Consider the following 26,114-nt stretch of genomic DNA (forward strand, 5'->3'; position numbering starts at 1 on the left):
ATTTATTTTTAGAATTCTTACCAATTCGGTATCACGTCATATGTCCAAGGATTAAAACTTATTGAAGCCCATGTCTGTGAATGTTCTTGAGATATAGATAAAGAAAAATCTTGCTAAAAAGCTTTAATTTAGATTTTAAGGACCTTGAAACCTCAAGAAGTGTTGAAATCGCCAATTCGACAAAACAGACCAATTGCTATAACTTCCTATGGAAGTTTAGTAGTTTTTGATTATTAAAAAAAAAACCTTAGTTTGTTTGTTGAAATTTTTTTGGAGAAGAGCCATTTAAGAAAAATCTTTAACCTTGCATTAGCGTGATTTTAATCTCAATTTTAAACAAATAAACTTTGATTTTTCTTACTGCTTTATTACTAATTTTTATCTGATGTTCTTAGACTTCCTCCAAGCCAGAAAATTTACATTTAATGAATTCCGTAAAATACCTTCCAAATTCATGTCAACAATATTCTCATCCGCTATTACATAAAATGTTCAACCAAACATCAATAAAATTTCATCAGCTATATAGAAACAATTCTTCATTGTTGACACCCATTAGGGCTTCCGAAAGTCCATCTTTTAGAGAGGGGTTGTAAAAATTACCCCCTCAAAATAACGACGAAAACAAGTAGAACGATGAAGACGACTTCATTTGCATAACCGAAATCCATCTGCTGTCAAAGTGGCCAAAGAAAAAAAATAAATACAAAACATACAACTTCAACTCCAACTCCAACTCAGTCCCGACAACATCGCATCTATAGATACTTAACTTATAGGCTAATGGCTTAATTTCAGTGTCTAACAAAGACCCAATTCCTTTTGCCACATTCGCATCAAGTCTTTCCTCATCACCCTCCCACTCAAGCTCAATACAAAAACTATATAGGCATTGGTTTGGTATTGGTATACCACTTCTGACTTTTTGGCTTTTCATTTGGAAAAGTCATCTTCTTTAAGGAGGTAGAGTATAAAATTGAGTTGAATATACAACATTGTGACTATTTTGCTTCCTATTGTTTTCGTATGCCTCCATTTACAACCCTCCTTGAAAATGTCAGTCAATTTTCTTGTCGCTGTTGTTGTCATCGTCATATCGTCTTCGTTGTCGTCATATAGCCTCATCTATTGTTCTATTATAAACAATATTTTCAGATGTCCAGAAAATAACATCGCATGAAGTTCAAAAAAGAAGACAAGAACAAGGAAATCACAATTTCAGGCCCCCTTTTTCACGCTGACAGCTGTCATAATTACTTTTGACATTTCAACATCCGCTGTCCATACATAATTACAAAATTTTGGTTTCTGTTTTTTGTGTTTCTGGTTAGCAATTTATTTTGCCTAAAACAGAATTTTGTCGGTCATTTTTGAGTTCGAAGAAGTGAAGGTTCACCCCAGTGACGGATTACCCATAAATTGACTTCGAAGGCTCGATACTCCTCAAGCTTATTTAAGAATACGAGTTTTTGATGTTATGCTTAAAAAGGCCTCAACATAAGCTAGTCTGACTCTGAATCCATCCAATAATTGGCTATAATTATTTTCATCATCTACCTACAACAATTTCTATACACTTCTTTGGATTTTTCATTTAATTTGAATAAATCCCCCTCACCGCCCCATTTTCATACCTCATCATGATGGTGGTCCATAATATCCGCTCGAAACACTAGACACCATCACCACTTGTTTTTTGAATATTTTTGTTTTATTGTTGTTGTTGTTTTATTCGTTCTAGAAAAATAACCCATGAAAATGCTGGAGATGCCAAAAGTCGTTAGTTAATTAAAAATTTGTCTATGGAACGAAAAGAAACCCAAAGACGAAGAAACAATAATTTTTTCTTCTCTTAACAAATAAAAAAAAAAAACGAAGAAGAAGAAGAAGAAAACAAAAATCTAGGTTCGTTATATTAGATACGCAACGTAACTAACCTAGCTTCGGGGCTTAGCACATAGTAGTCTCTAAGTCTAAATGGCTTCAGAGAGGAGAAAGGGCTAATATGGTTATTAATAATTAGGCTAATAATCTTAGGTATACGTTTATACGGAGATAGATAAAGAAAGAGGTGGAGAGAGACCTTCTTGAATTATATATTTTTATTTTTTTTTGTTTTGTCGAGGGGTAATTAAATTATATTTTAGGTTGTCTCAACACTTTAAGGCTACTTCGATGCGTATCTCCTCTCCTTTAATATATGTTGGTATAAAGAATATTATTATTTCTAGAGACTTGATATACGGAATAAGGAAAAGAAGAAAAGATATAGGTTCTGTCATCTGGGAATTTTAGATTAGAAATAAAAATGAATTAAGGTTTGTTTTGAGTTAGTTTATATTTGGGTTGTATCTTTTTAACGTATATTCTCTTAGGCCTTAAGAAAATTATTATTATGGAAGTTTTTTTTGTTTTGTTCAATGATTTTTAATATCATTAATGGGATGGATTTCAAAGCTCTAACACTTTTTCCTTCCTTAGATTAAATAATTAGGTAAGCTTTAATAAACAAAATTAAATCAAAAATGCCATAAAAACATTTTTAACTTTAAAAATAAAAAAGGTTACAGATATTTTTGCTACACATTTATGAGAAGTAACATTTCTAAAAACTACAGTTTTTTTTATTTCACAATTCGATACATTTATTAACTTCCCATAGGAAATTATTGTAATGGGTCCGATTTGTCAAATTGAAAATTTTGACATTTCTCGACGTTTCAAGGTCCCTAGAGTCGAAATAAAAGATTTTTAGAAAGATGTCTGTGCGTGCGTGTGTACGTACGTTTGTACGTCCGTACGTCCGTACGTCCGTACGTCCGTACGTCCGTACGTTCGCGACGTTTTTTTCGTTGTCCATAGCTCAAGAACCAGAAGAGATATCGACTTCAAATAAATTTTGTTATACAGATAATAAGACAGAAAGATGCAGAAAGGGCTCTCAAGAAAATTGCGTGGGTGGTTTTTTACCATAGCAGTTTGAAAAAAAGGTGAAAATTTTGGTTAACCCTAAATATCTTACGAACCAAAAACGCTAGAGACTTGAATTAAATTTGATATAATAAATTGTAACGTGATACAAAACAGGTATAGTTTTTGAAAAAAATCAATATAACGGTTTTTTTTTATAAATCAAAAAAACTAAGAAAAAAAATTTGTAACCTCCAAAGTTTTACGACTGAAATATGATTTCATCTCTAAAACAGTTTTGTGCAACGACGAATAATGTTTTTGACATCTGATAAAATTTTGAGAAAAATCTAATTGACAGTTTTTTTTACAAAAAATAAAAACCTAAAAAAAAATGTATAAAAGTTGGTAAAAATTGATTTTCGACTCAAATATCTTTTCAAAACTTTGAGATATTGGCTTTAATTTACTTTTATCTTTCAAATCATCTTGTTGTCAATATTCAGTTAAAGTTTGAAAAAAATCGATTTGACAGTTTTTGTACAAAAAATTAAAAACCGAAAAAAAAATTAACAAAAGTTCGTAAAAAATGATTTTCGACTCAAATATCTTTTAAAAGCTTTGAGATAATAGGTTTTGACTAATTTTTTCTTATAAGAAATGTTGTTTTCAACATTAGGACACATTTTGAGAAAAATCTAATTGACAGTTTTTTTTACAAAAAATAAAAACCTAGAAAAAAATTTATAAAAGTTGGTAAAAATTGATTTTCGACTCAAATATCTTTTCAAAACTTTGAGATATTGGCTTTAATTTACTTTTATCTTTCAAAACATCTTGTTGTCAACATTCAGTTAAAGTTTGAAAAAATCGATTTGACAGTTTTTGTACAAAAAATTAAAAACCAAAAAAAAAATTAACAAAAGTTCGTAAAAATTGATTTTCAACTCAAATATCTTTTCAAAACTTTGAGATAATAGGTTTTAACTAAGTTTTTCTTATAAGAAATATTGTTTTCAACATTAGGACAAATTTTGAGAAAAATCGAATTGACAGTTTTTTTTACAAAAAATAAAAACCTAGAAAAAAATTTATAAAAGTTGGTAAAAATTGATTTTCAACTCAAATATCTTTTCAAAACTTTGAGATATTGGCTTTAATTTACTTTTATCTTTCAAAACATCTTGTTGTCAACATTCAGTTAAAGTTTGAAAAAAATCGATTTGACAGTTTTTGTACAAAAAATTAAAAACCGAAAAAAAAAATTAACAAAAGTTCGTAAAAATTGATTTTCGACTCAAATATCTCTTCAAAAATTTTAAATATTGGCTTCAAACTAATTTTTTCTTATAAGAAATATTGTTTATAACATTTGGTAAAATTTTTAAAAACTTCGAATAGACAGTTTTTTTACAAAAAATAAAACTCTAAAAAATAACAATACCTACTAACACTTGGTAAAAATTTACTTTCGGCGCAAATAACTTTTCAAAAATTAAAAATATTGGCTTCAAACTTATTTTATTTCAGAGAAAATATTGTTTTCAATATTCAGTAATTTTTATATAAAAATCCAACAGTCCGTTTTTTTCATAAAAAATAAAATCTACAAAAAATAGTGCGCAAATTTGGTAAAAATACATATAGACAAACTTTTAAGCAAGACAAATCGACAGACGGGATGGGAAGTTATCAGTGTGGGTCGCATCCCAGCCTCTTTTTTTTAATTCCAATCATCAATATCTCAAAAAAATATTGAGATTGATGATTTTTCAAACAATCAATTTAAGGCCTTTTATAAGTACTAAAACAAAATTGTCAGTGTTTTTACCCCAAAGAAATATTAAGTTACATCGAAGTTAATAATATCTCTTTGATAAAATAGTCTTCAACGGAACAACTTTGAATGGAAGAAGTTGTGCGTAAATATCAATTTCTGCGTAAACAAAACTTATCGGTTATTTATAAAATACATTGAGTTACAAAACAAGTGGCGCAGTCATACTTTTTGATGTGTTGTTATTATTTTGATTATATACCTATTTGTGTTGGTGCCTTAAAGCCCTCTAGACCGTCACCAAACAAATTTTGAAGTTTTTCACAGACTTTAATCAGTGAGAGGGATCACTTTGAATGCTTAAACGGTGGGGCAGAGTTTAATTGAGAGTGACCTGGTCGTATACTTAGAGTCGCGATACAGCACAAGCGAATGGAATATGCTCGTCTTCACCAAGATTGAACAGAGGCTGACTAGGGTATATTTCTCTTAACTGATAAGTCCAGGTTTTGTCTACGCTTACCAGATGGACGTAAAAGAGTGTGGAGATGATTAAAATTGCAATTCCACAATAGTTACCTAGCGGGAAAACTTCTGGGGCTGTGCATAGTGAAATGATCGATAAACTTCAATTATTACATCTCCAAAATTTTGGAATAATAACCATTCCTTGCTGATTCACGACAATGCTAGACCTCAAGTTGCGAGTTGCATTACGGACTACTTGGAAGAAGTAGAAATCGATGTGATTGATGGCTTGGCCTGCCATGATCCCCAACATGAAAATATTTGGGACCTGCTGCAAAATGGTAAGGAAGCACCCTGCTCTTCCCGAGACACGAAGTGGGCCGAGATTTGGTCAGATTGAGGAGTAAAAAAGCTTATCCAAAGTATGCCGAGGCGAATTAAAACTTTGATTTGAGATGTAAGGGAGACAATACCCATTACTCAGTGACTCATTTTTTTATGTTTAATTCATAAATTCTTATCATTTGTTTATTTTGTACATAAATTAATAATAGTAAATTATTAATAAACAATACTGAATAAAAAAAAAGTCTTAATTACATATTATTTAAAATTATTGCAAAATTTCAGGGTGAGCCACTTATTTTGTAACTCAGTGTAATATTGACTTAATTGTAAAGTACGTCTGCACGTTCGCCAAAACAAATGAATTGACTTTAAATTTTATTTTGCAATAATAATGCAGAAATGACAAGATTGTATTCTAGTTTTTAAATTAAGTGTTTTAAAAATAAGAAGATTGGCGTGTACGAAAAACTCAAAAAAGTACTACCAAAAATTGGTAAATGTTTTTTCACGACTCGAAACTATTAACACTTTTTCGAAAATACTACTGATTTGATATCTTAGCAGAAATGGTTCGAAGTTCCATCTTATACTGTTATCATAGTTAACGTAAGTCATTTAAAGAAAATTTTTTTTTGTGCACGAGCTCAAGATGTCACAAATACCTTCGCAATAATAACAAAATTAGTTGAGTAAGATAGGATTGGAAAATAGATACGCACGGAAAGAAATAAATTGCGAATATTACAATGTCAGTCAATACTAAAATCTGGTAAAATATTAATTTCTACTCAAATAAATATAAATAAATAAATTGGGTGGCGCAACAGTCCGTTGAGAACTAGGGCCTAGTGACTTACAACTCTCAACCATTCCTGTGTGCGAGTAATGTTGTCAGGAATGGAGGGGACCTACAGTTTATATGCCGAATCCGAACGGCTAAATCGAGAAGCACTTTTTCATGACAAGAGTTACTCTTGGAGAATTTGTCAATTCCTCGCAAGAGGCAGTACCTGTGAAAAGACTTTAGATGGCATAGGCAGGGATTTATTTCACAGAAAATATTGTTTTTTATATTCAGTTGTTTTTTCCAACAGTTCGTTTTTTCATACAAAATTAAATCTACAAGAAATTGTACTCAAATTTGGTTAATTTTGATGTTCGGTTCTTAATACCTCTCATGGGATGGGAAGTTATCAGTGTGGTTCGCATCACAGCTTTTTTTTAAATTTTTAAATTCTTTATATTACATCGTTTACAATGTTTAATATTTAATACCTGAAATATAAGGTAAATATAAGTTTAAATTTGGAAAAACAAAGGAATCTTCAAATCGTCGATATGGAAATCTTAAAATAAAAAGATATTATTATCTTTCTATGGGAACTTATTGTAATTAGTCTAAATGAAAATTTTGACATATCTTGACGTTTCAAGCTCCTCAGAGTCTAAATGAAAGATGTTTGTGTACGTACGTTTGTAAGTTTTTTCGTCGTCCCTAGCTTAAGAATAAGTAGAGATACTGGCTTCAAATAAATTTTGTTATATTCATAATAATGCAGAAAGATGCAGAAAGGATTCTCAAAAAACTTGAGTGGTTCTTTTAACATAGCAATTTAAAAAATAGGTTCTAAGTTTTATTTTTTGTAAGAAACTGTCAATTCGATTTTTTCAAAATTTTATCGAATGTTGAAAACAATATTTCTCATAAGATAAAATTGTTTTAAAGCCAATATTTCACATTTCTGAAAAGATATTTGAGTCGAAAATCAATTTTTACCAACTTTTGTTGAATTTTTTTTAGGTTCTTAATTTTTTGTACAAAAACTGTCAATTCTATTTTTTTTTAAATTTTACTGAATGTTAAAAAAAATATTTTTTGTAAGATAAAAGTAGTTTTAAGCCAATATTAACAATTTTTGAAAATATATTTGAGTCGAAAACCAATTTTTACAAACTTTTATAAATTTTTTTTTAGAGTTTTATTTTTTGTAAAAAAAAACTATCAATTCGATTTTTCTCAAAATTTGTCCTAATGTTGAAAACAATATTTTTTATAAGTAAAAATTAGTAAAAAGCTATTTGTGTAAATATTTGAGTCGAAAATCATTTTTTACCAACTTTTTTTTAATTTTTTGTAAAAAAACTATCAATTCGATTTTATTCAAAATTTTACTGAATGTTGACAACAATATTTTTTAAGAGGTTATTGTAAATTAAATCTAATATCTCAAAGTTTTGGAAAGAATTGTTTTGGAGATGAAATTATATTTTAGTCGTAAAATTTTATAGGTGACAAATTTTTGTTTTAGTTTTTTTTATTTATAAAAAAAAGCGTTAAATGGATTTTTTCAAAAAATATACTTGTTTGATATTCCGTTACAATATGTTATATTAAATTTAATTCAAGTCTCTACCGTTTTTGGTTCGTAAGATATTTGGGGCTAACCAAAATGTCCACCTTTTTTCAAACTACTATGGTAAAAAAAACCACCCACGCAATTTTCTTGAGAGCACTTTCTGCATGTTTCTATCTTATTTACTGTATAAGAAAATTTATTTGAAATCGATATCTCTTGTGGTTCTTGAGGTATGGACGACTAAAAAAACGTCGCGAATGTATGGACGTACGAACGTAGGTACGTACACACGCACGCACAGACATATTTCTAAAAATCTTTTATTTCGACTCTAGGGACCTTGAAACGTCGAGAAATGTAAAAAATTTCAATTTGACAAATCGGACCCATTACAATAACTACCTATCTGAAGTTAAAAAGAGACTGGAATGCGCCCACACTGATAACTTAATATCTCGTCTGTTGATTTGTTTTACTTAAAAGGTTTGTAGGGTTTCGTTGTTTATAAAAATAGTTGTTTGATTTTAAAATTTAGATCTTTTAACGAGATTTTTAGTCGAAAAGTAAGTTTTACCAATTTTAGTAGCATTTCTCAACAGTTTCTTATATAAACAAATACAAATAAGATGAATAAAATTATGTGTTATCTATTATTCACGAGATATTTAAAACCGAACATCAATTTTCACCAATTTTGCGTACTAATTTTTGGAGATTTTAATTTCTTATGCAAAAACTGACAGTTTGATTTCTATAAAAAAAATTTACTCAATTTCCAAAACAATATTTTCTGTAAAATAAAATAAATTTGAAGCTTATGTTTTAAAGTTTTGAGAAAATATTTGAGTCGAAAGAAAATGTTTACCAACTCTAAGTAATGTTGTATAGTGAAAAATAATTAAGAATTTTTCCGCGGTAAACATCTTATTTTCGTATGATTTAAAATTTGTGTTTTTGATATAGATTTTTCAGGCTAATTCCCGATTCAGACTCCATTAAATTGAAATTGTTTAAAAATCTAAATATTGTTTGATTTAAGGTTTGTTCATTAAAAAGGCAAAGAACCTGATAAGCTAAGAGTTTGAAGAGACAAAGCAAATCAAGAATTTTGAAACAGTACACTTATTAGTAAGTATGCCAAACTAATTAAATAAAAATGTTCTTTTTTAAATTTAAAATCTCAGAATGTTTAGAACTCATTTCCTGGAAATACATAATCTAAGTTTGTAATAGCAGGTCAAAGTCTAAAAATGATATCGATATTTTAATTTGAGTAAATCTCTGAAATCAAGAACAGATAAATGCATGCTAAGCTTATGTTAGTATTGTGTTTCACAAAAAGAATTATTCTTAATCCAGTTTCTTTAATTTTTCGAACAGAAATTCCTTTCAGTTGTTCTTATAATTGTGTCCACCTATATTAAATGTCAATAAACTTAATCTTAAGAACTCAGCTTATAAAAACATAAAATTCATTCTTAGAAAAATAGATTATAACGTGTAGGTACCCTTGTAAGTACAATCTTAGATAAAATTCCTTCACAAACCTTTTTTTCCATGACGTGTGAGTCCGAAAAATTGATCTTGATATTAGTTCACTTATTCTATTGTCTGTTTCTCAAAGACCTGCATTCTCGTCTATAATGAACTTTCTTTTCTCAGTAAATTCCATTGAATACAAAACCAAAGACCACCAATCAATCAAACAACTAAAATAAAAGCCCTAACAGAACAAGAAATTCGAATACCAACAACAACAACAAAACAACAAAAATCAACCATCTAACCACCCAGAAACCTTTTTTTTGAAACTCTAGTCCAAAATAAATGAGTCCCGACAATTTTTGTCACAGCCCATGGCACATGTCACATCTCCTGGGTTTCCATCAATCAAAACCTTAAATTGTTTTATTTGTTTTTATTTCTAACGTTAGGAACGCGGACGCGACGACGGTAGGTACCTCACCTCTATAAGCCTCTACCTTATATTTACCTTTCCCGCTTGCTGCTTTTAATGCTCGTTCAATCGTCTAACAAGCGAAAGTGATCCATTGGACCATTAGTGAACATGTTGTTGTTTGATGGTGGGATATCAGACTTGCGGGCTTGAATTTCATTTTCAAGTCTCTTTAGAAGTCGTCTAGATACCACTAGTGAGTTTCTTTGAAGCCAGAAGGAGGAGTATAGCTTTAGCATGCATCAGAAGGCTGATTTGACATAATTTTCTATGTAATTGGGAAGCCTATCTTCTTGAAAATAAGAAGAAAGAAAACAAACGGAATTATGTCCGCAGGTGGACACAATTATACTACAGACCACATTTTTAACTTTAAGCTTGGGAGTGGCCGAGATACGAGATACGATCGTGTGCGTCTCTGGGTCAATCTACAGCTCTGGACCACCACAAATCACGTGTAATTATTGTTGCTAGATGGAAAAATAAAAATAAACATAATGTAAATTTTAAATCAACAACATATATTATAAGACTCCATAGACTCTCAAGACTCTAGACTTGGAAACCAAGTTAACGGACAAAAGTGGTCCACATCACGATCAAGTGATCATATTTCTTGTAATTGAATTTGTTTCTCGGTGGAATTAAGTGCGGATTCGTTGTCGTTTTCGGTTTTCGGGGAGTGTACTGGTACTCGCTGTTCTCTGACAATCGCAGATATAATTCTATGGCTAATTGCATCAGTTTTTGAAATGAGATCTTATGTCCGCTTCAAGTCGGGCGTTTACTATACTTAACTCGTATATCGAAGTGAACTGAAGTCTAAAGTGAAAGGTGCAATAGATTTATTATTTCAGGGTTAATTGTGCCGCTGCTGTTGTTGCTGGAATGTATATGTTTGTATAGCTGCAATTGACCAATTCCAATAATAGATGGCAGTGACTCCTATTTGACTGCTATTATAAGAGGCTGAGTTTCTTTTTGAACTGGCGATCTCGAATACCGCCGTGCCCGAGCAGCGCCAACGACTGGAATTCAGCTTTGGCCAAAGTATTGTTTGTGTTTTGATGATTATAAGATGAGATTAGGGCAAATTATTTTGTATTAAGCTAAGCGAAATAAATGGAGATTTATTTAATGAGTGGGTATTTATGATGTTAATGGGTTTCTGAGATTTATTTGATTTATGCAGATTAGTAGATAGATTTTTTTGGAGTGATTATTTGTTTGATATTTCTTATATGGAAGCGGGATTAAGAAATGGACATCAAATAAAAAGCCATTCCATTCTTGCGGTTTTATTTTAGGCTGATAAAAATGTATATAAAAACAAACTTTTTAGGAATTTAAAGTTAATAATTTAGTGTTTTAAGTGGTTGAGATTTAAAATGTATCTAATACCCTCTTTTTATTCTTTTTAAATCTATTTTATACAAAATAAAGTAAGTATGGATGTAAATTTGCTTAGTTATTATTTGACTTTTAAGAAAAAAACCTTTTATGCTAAATTACTTAACTCATTTTTATTGACACCCAATTCTAAATATATGCACGATGTTAAAGGTACTTAAATAACCAGATATACATTTGTTAATAAACTTAACTCGATAATTTTATTGAATGCCATCACATATCGTTGTTATTGTGTTACAAAAGTTGTCCGTTGAATTAATCTTAAAAATTAAAAAATTACAATATTTTGCATATAATGAAATAATTTTACTTCGAAATCTATTTTTGTTAGCTAGATTTTTAGTCGAAAACCAATTTTTGTCAATTTTAGTAGCATTTCGTAAAAGTTTTTATTTCTTATATAAACAAACATAAATTGGATGAATTAAATTAATTTGAAGTCACGATTTATCGAGAAATGATTTTTTACATTTTTACCAAATTTTCGTACTATATTTTGTAGATTTAATTTTTGTATAAAAAACGGACTGTTGGCTTCTTATAAAAAATATAGTGAATCTCGAAAACAATATTTTCTGGGAAATAAAATAAGTTTAAAGCCAATATTTTTAGTTTTTAAAAAGCTATTTGATTCGAAAGTAAATTTTTACCAAGTTGTAGTATTGTTTTTTTTTTTTTTTTAGGTTTTATTTTCTTGTAAAAAAACTGTCAATTTGATTTTTCTCAAAATTTTACAGAATATTAAAACAAATATTTGTATTAAGCCATAATTTCACAATTTTTGAAAATATATTTGAGTCGAAAATCAATTTTTACCAACTTTGAGTAAAATGTTCGCCAATTTTTTGAAAGTTCTTTCTGCATTACTATCTGTATAAAAACATTTATTTAAAGTCGATATCTCTTCTGGTTCTTAAGCTATGGAAGACGAAAAAACAACCGTAAATACACATCCGCGTACATACATCTCTTTAAAAATCTTTTAATTCGACTCTAGGGAGCTTGAAATGTCGAGTAATGTCAAAATTCGACAAATCGGACTTATTAAAATAACTTCATATGGGATCATGTTAAAATTTCCACTCAGATATATTTTGTCTTTCTTCTAGATGCAGTTTAAAGCATTTAAGTATGTTCTGGAAATTCTCATTAGTTATGAGTCTTCATTTGATTCTTTATATGAAGCTTTTCATAAGCTCTTAATTAAATCGTTTCATAGCTTTAACAAATATTGGAGTTAACTATTAGAGCTGATTTCAAATCTAGACTTCGTTTCTAGCTGCCCGCTTAAATTAAAAAAAAAAATAATTTTCAACATAATTTTTACCTTATGCAATGAATAATTTTTAAACTGGCACAGGTATATTTTGGCACCCTGTTGTGCCCACTGTGCATTGGTGACATATGTCAAATCTTTTTTTTAATGAGTGTCCGTTATCGCAAACGTTGGGCGCATTGCCCTTATTTTAGGGCAGACTTGGTGGCCTTTCATAGTCGACTCTTCAACGTTTGGTTGCCAAATTTAAGACGACCGGTTCATTAAACATCCGTACATTCAAGAATAGCAAGATTGGTTGAGAACATCGCCGCAGTCCGTAAAAGTTTACAGCAGAACCCGAGGCAGTCTTGAACTCGGCCTATCACAGACTTCAACTTGGGGAAAGGACCTGGGCCTACACCCGTACAAGATCCAACTGACCCAAGAGTTTAAAGTTCATGACCATAGACATTGACTTGGCATCGAAACATTTGGAAGGGGACCCAATTTTTTTCCGAAAAATCATCTTTAGGATAAATGGCTGTGTTAAGAAGCAAAATTGCCTTAAAAGGGACGACACCAACCCAAGCTAGGTTCACCAGGTGATAATGCATCCTCAAAAAGTTTTCCTTTGGTTTGAATTTTGGGCAGAAGCAGTATCGTAATATGTCCGTACTTCTTTAAAACGACGTTAGTGAGGCGGCTACCGTCAATAGCAAGCGCTACATAACGATGATAACTAATTTCTTATGGCCCAAATTGAACCTTTGAACGCTACGTGTTACACAGCAAACGCCACGCCATTTCAACATCTACTTGTCTTTATTGGAAAACCCTTGATTTTTAAAAAAAAACTGATATAGAATAGAATCAGTTAGAGGATGCATTCGCTCAAATAACAAAAATTACTTTCAAACCATTTTGTTGACAACGATTTAAGCCTAAATATCAAACAACTTATGTAGAGTTTTGAATATTTTATGAAAAACTATACATTTTTCAAATGAATTATTATTAATTTAGAAATTCATAAACATTTTTTTTTTTCGAAAAAAAGTAGCTGATTGTACTGTCGTCAGTAAAAAAATTTACCGGATTAGAAGTGGCAGACAAGAGTACATTTAGAATATGAAAAATTCATCGTTATTACGTTATTACTAAAAACGATGCACTAACACTATTTTTTCAAAAATGGATTGACATTTTAAAAATACGATCTATAAAATGTTCAAAAAGTCAAAGTTTGCAGTTAGTAGTTTTTGCTAAAAATATTTTTTGACTTTTTTCTTTTTTCATTCTTTATGATTACAATTATTGGTCTTATAATTTAAAACTTTAAGAATTTTTATTTGGGGCCACTTTAAATAAAAAATTTAAAGACGTAACAATGGTGACCATTTGGATATTATCGTTTTTTATTGTAAATGGAATATTTTCTTTTTTGCCGTGCATTCAATTCACTGATTGGCCTTAACAAAATACTTGTTTTTTCACATCAAAATGACAAATATAGTTATAAAACAATTTATAAGTATATATGAGGAGGGGACAACACCCCAGTTATAAAAGTATATGTTAAATGCCTTTTTCTGTGTTTATCAGCATCGACAAATAAAATTAACTATTTACATATTCAAAAATTTGGTTCCAACTTTAACGAAACGTTCATTAAGAAAAAATTGGTGAAAATCTAAATTCAATTGATTTTCTTGCATTAAGAAAAAATCAATAAAAAAAATAAAACATATTTAACTTCCCATAGGAAATTATTGTAGAATTGAAAATTGTGATTTTTAGAAAGATCAATTTGCGTGCGTTATACAGATAGTAATGTAGAAAGATGGAGAATGGGATATCAAGAAAATTTCGTGGGTGGTTTTTTTACCAAGCGATTTAAGAAAAGGTTAATTTACGTTAACCCTAAATATCTCACGAACAAATAACGCTAGAGACTCAAATTAGTCAGTATATTTGGAAAAAAATCCCATTGACGGTTTTTCTATAAATACGAACAAATTGGAAACAAAATTGTCACCTCAAAAATCTTACGAACAAAAAATGATTTCATCTCCAAAACAATTTTGTGCAACGAAAATAACGGTTTAACATTTATTAAAATTTTGAGATAAATCTAATTGACAGTTTTTTATAAAAAATAAAAACCTAAGAGAACATAACGCAAAGATGGTAAAAATTGAATTTCGACGCAAATATCTTTTCAAACTTATTTTATCTTATAAGAAATATTGTTTCCAGCATTCGGTAAGATTTTCAGAAAAATTGATTTGACGGTTTTTTAAAAAAAAATAAAACCTACAAAAAACAATACCAAAACTTGGCAACAGTTTACTTTCGACTCATAGCTTTTAAAAAATTAAAAATATTGTCTTCAAACTTTTCTTATTTCAGAGAAAATATTTACAGTCCGTTTTTTTTTGTAAAAACTGATGTACTGTTTCTGATATCTCTCAATTTATTTTCATTTATTCAATTTGTAAAAGTATTAGAAATGCTACTAAAATTGCTAAAAATTTGTTTTTGGCTAAAAATGTATTTAACAAAACTATTTTTTTTAAACTAAACTATTTCTTTATTCAAAAAATGTTTTTAGTAATTTTAATTTTTTACAGAATAATTCAAATGACAATTTTTTTGACACAACAGGAAAACATAGAAACCTTCAAAGCAAGGCAAACCGACAGACGGGATGGGAAGTTACCAGTGTGAGTCGCAACCCAGCATCTTTTTGTTTCAAAAATTATTAATAAACAATTAAACATTTGGATCTAAGTAATTGAGATACTGGTGTAGTTTTCTTGTTCTATAATTTCTGAACACAAAACACTTTGTGCACAAATATGCAACAAATTCAAAAAGCTATACATTTTAACTGAAAAATATTAAAATTTAGACTACAATTTTTATTTATGAAACAAATTTTGAGTTAGCACTAAATTTGTTAAAAAAGTTTTCAAATTTCCATTAAAAACGTAACTAAATAATGTTTCTCTATTTCATTAAATCTTATTTTTCTAGCATTTATAATAACAGTCTTGCATAATTTATGTGTTTTAAGTTTAAAAAATCCAAGTTGAAATGCACTCAGTTTATTTAAATCACAAAAATTAGAGAATGTGTCTACCATAAACAAGGATCATTATTATTTAAAATTAACCGACTGAAAAAATCCTTGATCAAGGCGCAAGCGCCGCCTTGAAATTTGCATGACTAATTTCCTTATAATCGAGATGCATATAATATGTATTTTGAAATCAATTCACAACCCATTTTCCAAATTGTTTATCGAATCTTATTATTTATAAAACTTAAAACCTTAAATTTAAAGAAAAGAAATATCTCCCAAGATTCATTTCATTTTCATTCATTTCGATACACGCACTTTACGCAATTCGTTCCACTTTGCTGGATGAGAAATCTCATCATCACCTTTCGTCCTGCTTCCATATTCATATCGGCTATGAGGGTTCTAGGCAGGTATGCATGTTGTACATCGAATATTTGGAATTATTGATCTTCCGACAAAATATAAAAAAACAAAAATCACGATGACCCTAACACTATTTTTTATCGACTACTTAATTAATTCTTTAACTAATTACCTTCGAATGCGCTACAGCTTCAGTTGAACTATAACACTCGTACGTACCTGCCTAAATATAAAAATTAAAATAAAACACCAAATTCGAATTAGGCAAGAGTCTGATTAGTTATTTAGAGCCTTTCGAGGGTCGCTCATCACAAAATGTTTGCATCAGAAAACGTTTTGATTCCCTGCATCTCATCACGTGCATTTCACCATCAGGCATTAGCATCAATTTGATTTGATTCGGAACCGTTGCGTTGTTGTTGACCGTACCAGTAGCGTTTTTGACCTTTTAGCCTGGATCGCTGTTTGTTGCTGCTGAACTGTTGCCACTGCCGTTGCCGTTGCCACTGCCGGTGGCGGTTAGGATCAAAGGTGCGGCTGTTTTCATGTGATCTTGGTTCGATTTTAATTGTCATGCCACCTGATGATGCTCCAATATTATACGGATGCAGATACTTGATGTTGTGTTGTTAAGCTGTTGTTGTTTTGGGAAGACAAAGGAAATCTTAAACGACATCGAACAAACGATCAAAGAGAAGTCGAGCAATGAAGAAGGTGGAAGACGACGACGACGACTTCGACTTCGATTTGGAAGGGACTAAATAAGAACCGAACCAGATTTGTATCGATTGCGCAATGATAAGGCTCAAAAGTTCGACTTGAGATTCTCAATTCGAATCTCGATGACGACGACGACCAAAACGACGACGTCAAAGAAGTAAAAGAAGAAGGTGTATATTTGTGAAGGCGGTAATTGCCTCAAATGCAGGTTGGTCCAGATCCAGACTGCCAGTAGTGCCAGTACCAGTGCCATGCCATCAGGGAGGGAATATAACAACACAAACACAGTAGGTAGGAAGGCTATAGCTCTGCCATCGCCTTCGGTATACTGATGGCAATGGTTCTGCTGTGATGTTGATGGGAACCCGTTTCAGGAGTTCAATCTCTTTTATTTTATTTTCCGTCGATTTTTTATCGTTATTTTGGTTTGGTGTTTGCAGATAAAAGGGATTGATTACGAAAAGATTCGTAGCTTCTTTTATAAAAGCGATGGAAAAGTTGAGTTTTTTTTTTCGTCATCTTTTTTTTCTCGTCTTGTATCTTATTTTGGTGTTGGGTATATTCTTCGCCGTTGTCCATTACCTTGGAGAGTTCTTTTCTGTGGTCTTAAAAAAAAACAGAAATACCTAATAATAAAAAGAAGTTAAATAACAATGAATAGAATTGGGGAATATAATATGAGGGTCTCTCTAGAAGAATTTAATTAGGAATGGAATTTCGTTTCTTCGTTATTTTTTTGTTTGTTTCTTTTTTTTTTTTCTTTATATTTATTTCCGATTTTTATTGGTCGAAGCAGCAGAAGAAGTGGCATTGCGGCTGCCGGTGAAGGTTATTGGAAAAGCTATCATCGTATTGAAAGTTAATTTTTTAGTTTTCATGTTTTTTTTTTCTTCAATTTTGATTGTTTTTAACACAAATAAATGTTACAGTCATTTTATATGTGCACTATACTATATTATGTACATAATATAGTACTCAATTTATAAGTATGAGGAAAAGAAGGTAGTGAAAAATATTTTAAGCGTTGTCATAAGGTATGGCTTTGAATTGTTTGAAATAAGAAAAGGAATGATATATTTATGGCACCAAGATTGCTAGACTTTGGTTGTAGGACCTACATTTTTCGGTTTTTTTTTCAAGGTATTGCTTTATAATAAAACAAATCAAACTTCAACGGATTTTTCACATTATATAGAACTTAACGCAAATTGTAAGAAATTATCAGATATAGTTTCAATAACGTTTAGTACATATTTGTAAGCTGCCAATCCTCAATAGTAACAACTAACTGCGTAAGAAGAAGTTTAAGGTGGAAATATTACCAATAAAATCAAATGGAAAAGCATTTCTGAAAAAAAAACAAGCAAAGCCACTATTTTAACTGAGTGTTTCCTAGTAACAATAGCTCCCTGCTTAACAATTTCTAGCAATTTGGTTGATTCTTAAAATTTTTCAATTCAGACTTTAAATGTTCACCTTAAACCAATGGAAGTTATTATTAACTTACTTTGATAATCTAGAAAGCCTTTGTTCTTCAAAAATTTTACATAACTCAAAGTTAACTATGTAACAACTTTTAATCTTTTTATAAGAATGCGAAAAATAGCTTTTCGCCTCAAATGTCTTTCTTCTGAGATATTGGCTTTAATTAATACCACTTTATAAATATATTGTATTCAATATTCGGTACAATTTTGACAAAAATTGAATTGACAGTTTTTCTTTATAAAAAATAAAAACCCGAAGGAAAACATCATTCAAGTTGGTAAAAATTTTACTTTGAACATCTTTTAAAAACTTAGAAATATTGGCTGCAAACTTATTTTTTTCTCACAGAAAATATTGCTTTGGACATTCAGTTAATTTTTTATAATTTTTATAATTTTTTGTTCATACAAAATAATGAAATCCATAAAAATATAGTATTAAAATTTGGTAAAAATTAATGTTCGGTTTTCAATATCTCGTAAGCAATATAAGATATTGACTTCAAAAAAAGCGAGAAACACTGATAACTTCCCATCCTATTTGTCTTGCTTAAAAGTTTGTAGGTTTTCGAGTTGTTAATTTAATTATTCTTAAAAATTTAAAAATTTTTAACAACATTTTCCATATAAAGAAATTGTTTAGTTTGAAAATCTAGATTTTTAGTCGAAAACAAAATTTACAAATTTTAGTAGCATTTCTTAAAATTTTACAAATTGGATGAACGAAATTAATTTGAGAGATTTCAAGAACCGACATCAGTTTTTACCAAATTTGCGTACTATTTTTCGTAGATATTATTTTTTTATGAAAAAAACGGACTATTGGATTTTTATAAAAAAAACTACAATACTTTTTGTGAAATTAAAAAAGTTTGAAGACAATATTTTTAACTTCCAATAGGAAGTTATTGTAATGGGTCCGATTTGTCAAATTAAAATTTTTTAAATTTATCGACGTTTTAAGGTCCCTAGAGTCGAAATAAAAGATTTTTAGGAAGATGTCTATGGGTGCGTGTGTACGTAAGTTCGTCCGTCCGTACGTTCGCGACGATTTTTTGTCGTCCATAGCTCAAGAACCAGAAGAGATATCGATTTCAAATAAATTTTGTTACACAGAAAGGGCTCTCAAGAAAATTGTTTGGGTGGTTTTTTGTTTGTAGTTTGAAAAAAAAGGTGAAAATTTTGGTTAACCCTCAATATCTTACGAACCAAAAACGCTAGAGACTTGAATTAAATTTTATTAAATAAACTGTGACGTGTTACCAAAGAAGTATATTTTTTGAAAACGGTTATTTTATAAATAAAAAAACTGAAAAAAAATGTGTCACCTCCAAAATTCCAAGACTAAAATATGGTTTCATCCTAAAAACAATTTTGTGTAACGAAGAATGATGTTTTTGGCATCTGATAAAATTTTGAATAAAATCGAATTGACAGTTTTTTTTATAAAAAATAAAAATCTAAAAAAAAAATTACTCAAAGTTGGTAAAAATTGAATACCGATTCAAATATATTTTCAAAAGCTTGCAATTTAGGCTTCAATGTTATTTTATCTTATAAGAAATATTGTTTTCAATATTCTGAAAAATTTTAAGAAAAATCGAATTGACAGTTTTTTACAAAAAATAAAAACCTACAAAAAATTAATAAACGTTGGTAAAAACTGATTTTCGACTCAAATATCTTTTCAAAAATTTGAGATAAAAGCTTTTTATTAATTTTTACTTATAACAAATATTGTTTTCAACATAAGGACAAATTTTGAGAAAAATAGAATTTACAGTTTTTGTACAAAAAATAAAAACCAAAAAAAAATGTATAAAAGTTGGTAAAAATTTATTTTTGACTCAAATATCTTTTCATAACCTTGAAATATTTTCATTAATTTACTTTTATCTTTCAAAAAATATTGTTGTTAACATTCAGTCAAATTTTGAAAAAAATCGAATTGACAGTTTTTGTAAAAAAATTAAAAACCTAAAAAAAATTAACAAGAGTTGTTAAAAATTTACTTTCGAATCAAATAGCTTTTCAAAAATTAAAAATATTAGCTTCAAACTTATTTTATTCCACAGAAAATATTGTTTTCGATTTTTATAATTTTAATATAAAAATCCAACATTCTGTTTTTTTTCCTAAAAAATAAAATCTACAAAAAATAGTACGCAAATATGGTAAAAATTGATACGAGTACATATAGACAAACTTTTAAGCAAGACAAAATAGACAGACGGGATGGGAAGTTATCAGTGTGGGTCGCATCCTAGCCTCTTTTTAATTTTTTAAAAGCTATTTGAGTAGTAAAGTTTTACCAAGTTTTAGTATTGATTTTTTGTACGGTTTTTATTTTTCGTAAAAAAACTGTCAATTCGATTTTTCTCAAAAATTTTCAGAATATTGAAAACAATATTCTTTAAAAGATAAAAGTAGCCTTAAGCCAATATCTCAAAGTTTTAAAAAGATATTTGTTTTTATTTTTTAAAAACAAATATCAATTTTATTTTTTCAAATTTTTAAAAATGTTATTTTTCGTTGCACAAAATTGTTTTGGAGATGAAATCATTTTGTATTCGTAAAACTTTCAAGGTGACAAATTTTGACCGTCAATTGGTTTTTTTATAAAAAAATATACCTACTTATTTGGTATCACGTTACAAAATATTATATAAAATTTAATTCAAGTCTCAAGCGTTTTTGGTTTGTAAGATATTAAGGGTGAACCAAAATGTTCACCTTTTTTTTGAACCGCTATCTTTAAAAAAACCTCCCACGCAATTTTCTTGAGAGCCCTTCCTGTATCTTTCTGCTTTTTTATCCGTATAACAAAATTTATTTGCAGTCGAAGTCTCTTCTGGTTCTTAAGCTAGGTTAGGTTAGGTTATAGTGGCTGTCCAAGATGGAAACGGACACACTTAGGCCAGTTTAATGGCTCATGGTGATACCACATGAATCTTGAGGCTTCCTCCTAAGCTCAATGGATCCAGTTAGAGTCCCTTACGAAACGTGAGAGGCTGATTATACCGATATGATTTAGATCGTTAAAGAAGAATTCTCCTAGGTAATTCTTGCGTTTTCGAGCTAGAGCAGGGCATGTGCAGAGAAGATGAAGAACCGTTTCTTCCTCTTCCTCGTCCATACAGCTTCTGCAAAAGTCATTTGAGAATACGCCTAGTATCGTGGCGTGCTTTCCTATTAGACAGTGTCCGGTTATGACACCTATTATTGAGCTTATATACGATTTGCTTAGAGAGAGCAATCCCCTTGAACGTTTTAAATCCAGTGTTGGCCAGATGTTTTTTGTAGCTTGACACGTGGTGATGTTGGTCCACCTGGTGCCTGCCCTCCTCGCAGCGTCTTGCATTAGTAGCAGTTTACAAGTAGCGATTGGTATGCCAGTACTTGCCAAACGTGGTAGGATGGGCTGTACTGTACCATTCCTGGCGAGTTCATCTGCCTTACAGTTACCTGGAATGTCTCTATAGCCCGGCACCCAGCAAAGGTGAATATTAAACTGTTGCGCCATCTCCATTAGAGATGATCGACAGTTATGGACTGTTATAGAGTTTGTAGAGACAGAGTCCAGAGATTTGATAGCGGACTGGCTGTCGGAGAAAATACGGATATCACGTTTTCTTTGAGCCAAGACAAGACTTCCTTAATCGCCAAAAGTTCCGCTTGGAACACGCTACAATGATTGGGAAGGCGGAATGAGAGACTTAATTTCAGTCCTTCAGAGTACACACCACCACCAACCCCTTCTTTGGTTTTTGAGCCATCTGTGTAAAAGTGGATTGACTCATCCTCCAAGAATGTCCTATCCTCCCAAAAAGATCTGGTAGGTATAGAAATCTGGAAATTCCTGTCGAATTATAGTTGGGGGATGGTATAGTCTGTGTGCTTTGGAATTGATTCTAAGTACCTTAGAATTACGGAGTGGCCAATGCTGTTGTTAGTCCACTGCGACAAAGCATTGAGGCGAATAGCAGAGCTTGCAGCTATTTGTTTACTAAATATGTCAAGAGTTGTAAGGTAGAGCAAGGTGTCCAATGCCGCAGATTGGGTCGTGCGAAGCGATCCGCTGATACATAGGCAGGCTGAACGTTGGACTTTTTTTAACTTATCCTTCTTAGGCTATGGACAACGAAAAAAACTTCGTGAACGTACGAACGAACGTACACACGCGCGCACGGACATCTTTCTAAAAATATTTCATTTCGACTCTAGGGACCTTGAAACTTCAAAAAATGTCAACATTTTAATGTGACAAATCGGACCCATTACAATAATTTCCTATGTTAAGATAATAATTTTATTCATTCAATTTGTATTTGTTTATAAAAGATATAAAAACATTAAAGAAATGTTACTAAAATGGTAAAAAACTGGTTTGCGACAAAAAATCTAGTTAACAAAAATTGAATTTGCAATCAAACTATGTTAATATATGCAAAACATTATTGTTTTTTTTGAATTTTTAACAGTAATTCAACTGACAAGTTTTCTACACAACAGGAAAACCAACACACTTCAATCTAAAGGAATCGACAGACGGGATGGGAATTTATCAATGTGGGCCGCATCCTAGCCTCTTTTTACTCTACTTTGTTAGATCCTCCAAGTGCTAGAAATATAAATGTTATGTCTGTTGAATAAATTAAATGAATTAAAATCGATTTGAAAGCCAGCACTTTGTCTAAAAGCATTAAGCATTGTCAATAAAAATAAGAACACTGTTGTGAAATCAAAACCTACGGGTAAATCTTCTGCCATTGGCTCGACACATATCCCATATGGTCTAGTGGCTAGGATATCTGGCTTTCACCCAGAAGGCCCTGGTTCGATTCCCGGTATGGGAAATTATTTTGTCCGAATGTTAAGTGTTAATTTCTTAAAGTTGGTACATTAAAAAAACAAAAGAATATTGGAAAATGGCTTCTCCGACCTATACAATACCTATTGATGTACTTCCTTTTTATCGTAACGTTAATAAGTTTCTCAGACGAACCTATGAAACTATAATGACTAAATAAGACAATATTCAAAACTATCATCTGAATCCTGAATAGCACTATAACTACTTAAATAAAATTTTAATAAAAAAGGTATACAAGATTTCAGACGTCTATGTACACAATGCATCACACCAACCGCATACCCTTTTCAAAGTCCCACGTATCAGAGAGTTCCATTATATGGAACATGAACATATTTTAAATCCCTTCTTACTCACTCGTCCGACTTAAACCGAAATACTCCATTAGCTGAGGATAACCAAACAACCGCAAGAAAGCTCGCATCTTCTCTACCCCATTCCAGAGTCCATTATACATACATTCATATAAATAGGAACTGTACCATCAGCACAAGCTCTCGCGAAATCAAATTTTCAATTTTCAAAAGAAGCGAGAAGCAACTCCGGATTCAACTTCCTTGGCATCAGCATCAGCATCAGCTTCAACATTCAACATCCAGCAACACCAGATGATGATTAATCATTCGAAATTTCAACGTCGCCGCGTCATAAAATTCATCGCGTTGATATCCTTTCGATAAATCACATCCATAAACAAAAGCCGTGGTGCTACTTTACCAAAGAAGTGAAGACGCGGTAGTTTTTCTCTACAAGTACGCGAGTATATCCAAAAAGTATTAATTTTCCTTCTTGACTTGGGTGGGTGTTGTTTCTGGTGCAGAATGAGAGTTGTATTCCCATCAGGATGAAATGGGCGCAGAACTTACAGTTCCATATATACAGACCCCAACCCAACAGCCAACACTTCTTCATTAAATATTAATATTTCAATCAAAGTTCAGTGAACCCTCCACCGCCACCACACATGGGATATGTAGGAGTATGGAGGAAACCATCAGCACCCGAAGAAGGATAATGTACCTTCAAAACATTTCTCTGACTCGTTCGCTACTGAGCTTGAGCTGGTGGTTGCCTCTCAAAGTCCATGGGGGACACATAAAATGAGACACTGATGAGCTTTGGCCTTCTGATGTTTGCCTGGATCCAACACACACTGCTATTTTTACAAAAAGTGCAAAATAACACAAAACAGCAAAGAGACGTCGTCGTCGTTGTCGAGAACGACGACGGTCGTCGTCCTTTAAGAAAATGCAACCTTGGACGAAGGGTGAGAATCTGAATGAATTCTAAGCCCATGCCAGGGGCATCAATAGTAGCAAACACTTTTACGTCCGCAAATATTTGCCAATTTGTTGGGCGGATGCATAGCAAGAACAAGAAGGAACGTCTTATTATGTGAATGTGCAATGTATAGTGTGCAGCAGCAGAAGCAGAAGCAGGGCTGATGGAGCTGTTCGTTCCTTCCTGATGCTTTATATGGCTTGGCTACCTGTGAGAGCTGCAGCAGCACAGCAATATACAAGTGCCAAGAGAGAAAGTCTGCCTCCCACTTCTTCTAAATGACTGATGATGGTTGCTTTTCTGCTTCAAGAATCACACAGGAATCCACATCTACACACACACACAAATACTCACACTTACACAAACAAAGAAAGTTCTTCCAACTTTTAGATTCTAAAGTGCGGAATTTTCAATCTACCAAGTTTTTTATTTTAGTTTTTCTTTCTTTTTTGGAAAATTGTGGTAAAGGGAGAAAGGAAACGAAGAGGCTTAGACGAACGCGTACAAATGATGCTGATACGGATGTGGTGGCAATTTTTCTTTCGACAAAACGCCAAGGTGCAAAGTAAGTGCAAAAAATATCCTAGTACGAGTATGCGGTGGAAAACTTTGGCGATTTGGTGTCGTGTGCTATAGAAGTTATAATTTATTGCCATACTTAAATTGAAGGTAAGAGTTCAACAGGTAGTTACATAGAGTCTGGGTATACCTATCTATACAAAGGTGAAGAGTGGGGATGATTTTTTCTGTCTCTAGCTGGTCTCCATGATGATGATGATGATGATGCGATGGTTTGCATGTTAATTTTTGAGGCTATTATATAGGAAGAGTTTGGTTGTGCCGGAAGGAATGATAATGTCAAGTAATTTATTTAATAATTCAACAATAGGAAAACCTTAGGTAGTGGAAGTGGCAGAAAAAAATATTTCCCATACCGGGAATCGAACCCGGGCCTTCTGGGTGAAAGCCAGATATCCTAGCCACTAGACCATATGGGATATAAAAAAGTGAACTAAAACATATCTAAAGTGAAAATTTCCCCAAGTGTTTAGCTTATAAACTAATCCATATAAACTATCTATTTTTATGTGTTTAGTTTTAAATTCTAAATTAACATATTTTAATGTTTTTTTTGGCCTTGACCATTTATCTATAAAGTATCATTGTATATCAAGTTGGGCGAATGAAATGTTGTAGGTATATATTTTTTAAACATTGTAGGCCATATTATTTCATTTATTATTTGAGTGTTTGATTTAGAACTAAAAATTATAAATAATATAATAAAATAATAAATTAAATAATATGGGTGCCGAAAAACATTGAGACCCATTTCTGTTTCGTGAGATGGTAAGAAAAACCGATGACTTTTTTTTTGTATGTAGTTGACGGGCACTTAAGGGGTTATTAATACCCTTAACAAGTTTGAACACAGTGCCAACTTTAGGAATTTAGGGAAGAATAAAAGAGGAGATGCCGATGCACATTGGTCTTAAAGTTTTGAATGTTAAAATGATAAGGAAAAACAGATTTGGGTAAAGCATTCCACATTCTGGGAGTGCGGTTAAAAAAAGAATCTCTTTACTTGACAGTACGTCCTTAACTGACCTCAAGGGTAAACTGATGAGCATTTCTGGATCCTGTCTAAAATATTTAAACTTGATTTAGGGGCACCTGTCCAAATATGGGAGTTTAATTCGAGTTTTGGACGAATGATGGCTTTGTAAATTACAGCCAGATCAAAAGGGGTAACACATTTCTTGCACCGTCGGAGAAATCCAAAGCATCTAGCAGCATTTTCGGCAATATCGAATCTG

At 31.2% G+C, this 26,114-nt stretch overlaps 2 non-coding genes across 2 annotated transcripts; one reads left to right on the forward strand and one right to left on the reverse strand.

Annotated features, from left to right (window-relative positions):
- The first annotated feature begins 22,927 nt into the window (after positions 1 to 22,927).
- Positions 22,928 to 22,999, forward strand: Trnae-uuc (transfer RNA glutamic acid (anticodon UUC)). Its single transcript has one exon. It is a non-coding gene; the product is annotated as a tRNA-Glu (tRNA).
- Positions 23,000 to 25,223: 2,224 nt separating this feature from the next.
- Positions 25,224 to 25,295, reverse strand: Trnae-uuc (transfer RNA glutamic acid (anticodon UUC)). The gene has a single exon. It is a non-coding gene; the product is annotated as a tRNA-Glu (tRNA).
- Between the last annotated feature and the right edge of the window lie 819 nt (positions 25,296 to 26,114).

This window comes from Eupeodes corollae, chromosome 1 (genome assembly GCF_945859685.1).
Source record: "Eupeodes corollae chromosome 1, idEupCoro1.1, whole genome shotgun sequence".
NCBI classification, from domain to species: domain Eukaryota; kingdom Metazoa; phylum Arthropoda; class Insecta; order Diptera; family Syrphidae; genus Eupeodes; species Eupeodes corollae.